At 36.0% G+C, this 4937-nt stretch overlaps 1 pseudogene; it reads left to right on the top strand.

Annotated features, from left to right (window-relative positions):
* Positions 1-3417: 3417 nt before the first annotated feature.
* LOC109375097 (protein ZNF365 pseudogene) lies at positions 3418-4709 on the top strand (annotated as a pseudogene).
* Positions 4710-4937: the final 228 nt, after the last annotated feature.

Here is a 4937-nt window from a genome sequence, read left to right as displayed (position 1 = left end):
AGATTTTAACACACTTCACCTAAGACAAAAATGAATAAAGATATAGAAGATTCTAGCAAAACAAATAATGAATTTTACCAAATTAACATATGGAACACTGCACACAACTATAGAATAAATATTCTTCTCAAATGCATGTGAAACTTTTTTTTTAAGATTTTTATTGGGGAATTGGGGGAGGGGAACAGACAAGTTGCTGTCCTTTTTTTCTTCAGTCTAGCTGTGGAAGGCATCGCTTTATTGGCCCATGTTGGTATTATCATTGCACTCTTCCTGCATGAGGAAGCTGCTCACCGGCCATTGGATGGCCACTCACAGCAGCTCACGGCAGCTGACGAAAGCTCACACCTGCTGCCGGCCAGCCCCCCTACAGCCTACACTGTCAACGGCGACTCACAGCAGCCCAGCTCCAGGTCGAGCTGTTGTTCACCATCTTAGCTGTAGAGGGCACAGCATTACTGGCCCTCATGTGGAATCCGAACCGGGGCCCTGCTGCTCAGAGCTGGCATCCCAAGCCAACTCCTAACCACTTGGCCAGCCCGTGAAACATTTTTTTAATAACCATAGTCTCTATCTTAAAGCAAATTTCACCAAGCTTTAAAACATTACAATCATAGAAAATACTTGTATGTACTTCGACTTTAGTGGATTTAAGCAAAATATAATTAAAAATACCTAGAAAATCCCAAATTCTTGGAGAATAAGCAACACTCTTCTAAATAACTCATGGATAAAATAAAGATATCAAAGAAAACTATATTTTGTACTGTGTAAAAATGAAAATGTGAGACACAAATCTTGAGAAATATTGTGAAAAGAGAGCTTAGAGGGAAATCCATAAACTTAAATGCATATTTTAGTAAAGCAGGCTCATATAGTAATTTTATTCTTAATTTTTATTTAAAAAAAGAAAAACAGAAAGATGAAAATAAATTATGTAAACATCCATATGAAATAGCTAGAGAAAAGGTCAGACAATAAGCCAAATACAGAAGAAGGGAAGAAATTAAATAGCAAAGACACTGTATTAATCAAAGAAATAGAATATAAATGTGTAAATGAACTATAGGAAAGTTTGACAAGCCAAGAATTACACTTTAGGAATGGCAAAAGTCTTTTTGTCTTTTAAATCAATTATATGGTAGCTCTTAGCAAGTCTTAAGTAAGAAAAAAATATCAATATCAAGGATAGAAAAGAGGATTAATTTAAGATCCTACAGTCAGACAAACAAAAAGATATTATTATGAATGACTTTGTGCCACTATACAACAGGTCCTTGAATAACATCGTTTCCTTCAATGCTGTTTACTTATAAGGTTGATGAGAAGCCATAGGAACTTTTAACTACAGTTCATATCAATTTACGTATGGTAAAATTGTATTGTGGTATGAGTATGTCATTTTGCTTAAAGTTGCAGAACCTATTGACAACATTAAGTGAGGACTTACTGTATTTTAATTAAATGAGATGATTCTTCATAAAACACTAAAACGATATAGAAGAGAAGTCTGTTAATGGTATTGAATTCCAGACGAAGAGACAAATGAAATAAAACCACTTCCCAGAAGAAAGCTCCAGACCCAGATAGCTTTACCAGATAATTATTTAAAACATTTAAGGAAGAATTGAGATTAATCTTATCGAAACCCTGACAGAGGATAGAGAAACAAGTATGTCTCAACTTATTTTATGAAGCCAGAATAATCTTGATAGCAAAATACAGAGAGAAAAATTTCAAGTCAATTTCTCTCATGAATCATAGACATGAAGATACTCAGTAAAGCAAAAATGATTCTAGTATATATGAAGTCATGACCAACTTGCATCTATTCCAGGAACTCAAGATTGGTTAAATATATGAAAATGAACATTAATATAATAAAAGTGAAGAAATATCATTCTAGTAGAAGCAGAAAACCACTTCATAACATTCAATGCTCATTGAGATAAAACAAAATCTCATTACAAGCTATAAATTGAAGAAATCTTCTTTGCTCTCACAGGAGATAATAAACATTCTAAATTGTAATTAAATAGTGAAAACTCACCTCCTCAAATTAGGGATATGAGATGGATGCTTATTCTTACAACTTATATTTAATATTATGTTGGAGGTCTTATTTTTTGCTGTAAGGCAAGATAAAGAATAAAAAATGATAAGGATTGGAAAAGAATAATTAAATAGTATTTACATGTCATATTCATATAAACATAAAACACAAAATAATATTCAGACTGACTATTACAATTAATAACTCAATGTAGTGATGTAAAAATCAAGTATATTTTCATATTTTTGCAACAACCATTCCAAAAAAATCAAGTGATACAATTTGCAATAATCTTAAAATTTTTGATAACGAAAAATAAATGTAACAAAGCCTATACCTCTATGAGAAAACTGTTAAATGTTAGTGGGAGATATTAAAGAAGTATGAACTAAATGAATAAACATATTATGATTATGGATTGGAGGACTGGATGTTATTAAGATGTCATTTCTGATTTGATTTATATAGTCAATGCAATCCCAGTGAAATCTCAGTAGACTTGCTTTAGTCTTTAATATCCTAAGGATTCTCACAGTTTCCTGCTACAGCAGCACTCCCAATGGAAACAGGAATGTTGTGTGACTTGTACAAGCACTGTAACTAGGACCTTGTCACTCTGACTTCAAATTAAATGCTCTTTTCCTGTGTAGCACCTTTGCTGTATCTTTAGTAATATTTCAGGTTTCTATGTTCTGTATTTTATTAAGTTTATATTCTCCAAGACATAGGAATATACCTTTTCATAATCATTATTTAAAAATTTAAATTATTTAAAGCTTATGTTAATTTTTTATTACTTAATATTTAAAATTTTGATTATTTGAAAAGGAAGTTTTATCAAAAAAACACAATAATGGATGGGTAATGATCATCATCAAGTGTAAATAATTGTATTATCTTGACTAGTAGATTGCAGATTCATATTTAAAATGACGTTCAGAATGGGAACCCCTGAGCCCTTGGCTATGTCACATTACCTGGATAGGATTTGATTTTAATAATTGAGTTTGTTTTGAAAAAAGGACAACACATATGTATCAGAAAGACATGGTAAGGTAGAATAAACTTCTAATCACCATATTTTTATTTGACTTGTTTTTAATGCTGGCAATTATCTTTGTGTTAATTTACTTATACTGTGTGGTAGTTTGTTTTAGAAAAAATATCATTTCTATTCAGCAGATTGAAAATAAAAGTAAATATTTCCTATGATGAAACATAAAATGGTCACTGTAAGATTACCATTATTAGTAGAAATGTGAAAAATGCTAAATTTAAAGGCAATACAACCGGCAACAGTGGCACCCACACTCGCAGCAGCAGCAGCAGCAGTGTCTGCAGCTGCAGCAAGTCAGGACTTTTAGAGTAACGTAACAGAAAGCTTTGAGGAAAGCAGATAACCCTGGCAGGTGTCCTTTGAGAATGTAGCTGTGTGTCTGCCATTCAGTTGCTGAAGGTGTGAAGACTATTCAGATTTAGAAGCCTGTCATCATAGAAGGCCCATCTGGAATTCAGTCACAATTACCAGAAACTTCTTGACAAATTGCAGCCTCTTTCTATCCCTCAAAGACACAGACCTAGTTACTTCCTCAGAATCCCTGGAACAGGGAAAATTGCAGAGTTGTGGCAAAGTGGTGAAGCAGAAACTTAGGTATGTTAACTTGTCTAGCATTTCACAGGACGACTCAAGGACAGGAAGCCGGTTCGAGGTGGTGGCACAGAGGCCTGTGTCCTATGTGCAGACCTACACTGCAGTGGACCTACTTGCAGACTCGCTGGATGGACTGCGATGCAGTTCCGGACTTCCCACCTCAGACACCAAAGCTGCTTTCAAGGCTCATGTCAGAGAAAAATTCAGTCAGATGGTGGAGGCTGTGGACAGGGCCATGGAGAAGAGAACCGATAAATTCATTAGAGTTGACCCAGAAAACTGCCGAACTGACGGAAGTTCAGGCAGCTTTTGTCCTGCTGACTCAGAAAAAAACAGGAAGTTCGGAGACCAGAGTGGGCCCTGAATAGACAGGCGAACATGGTGGAGATGATCACTGGGCTGAGATAGCACAAGACAAAATCCAGAAGGAGCTTCTCAGGAAAAAAGAAGTTGTTACATTTCACCATTTCCTTAAAGCTGCAGCTGAGAAGGAGGTTCTAGGGGAAAAGTTAGCTCCAGGTCTTTATTGAGAATCTGTTGCAATGGGCAGAACTGGTGAAAAAGTAGTTAAGAGTACTATCAAAGCCAACAGGCTGCCAGTTTCTGCTGAAATATCAGTGAGCACATGCTCACAGATAGCTCCTCAAATAGGAAATCCACATGCCTAAGCCGAGGGAATCCACATTCAGTATATAATCACCCCAATCTCAAGACTCATTTTTATCCAAAGGATGAAAAGCCAAGAATGATAGAGCCAGCCTACAGCCTGCTAAGGCCATTCACAAACAGGCCAAGTCCCCAAGAGAACTCTGCAGGCTGTGTCATCAGTTCTTTCACAGAGCTCTTACAGAGCCTTATGGGCAAGGTTCTGTGCTGGGTGTGTGGGACCCCTGCAGGGAAAGAGAAAAAGCCCTCCAGAACCTTCTGCACAAAGTAGAAGAAGATAAGACATATGCAACTGCAGTCATTAAAACACAAGGCAGAGAATGCATGATTAAATGCTAACATTGATTACATGCCAAGTAAACATGTGAGCACATGTATGTGCATAAGCACATACTTAAAGGAGGGGAGCAGAGCCAGAGTAACAATGAACACTTACCAGGAACTCTTCTAAATGTTTTGCATGCATAATCCATTTATTCTTGTTAATAGTTCTTTGAAGATCTACAGTATTGTTATCCTCAGGAGATAGGAGGTACCAAAGTTTGGTAGCACACCACTAGCTAGGTG

This window comes from Hipposideros armiger, unplaced genomic scaffold, assembly GCF_001890085.2.
Source record: "Hipposideros armiger isolate ML-2016 unplaced genomic scaffold, ASM189008v1 scaffold_898, whole genome shotgun sequence".
Taxonomy (NCBI): Eukaryota; Metazoa; Chordata; class Mammalia; order Chiroptera; family Hipposideridae; genus Hipposideros; species Hipposideros armiger.
This window is presented reverse-complemented; position numbering and strand designations above follow the sequence as displayed.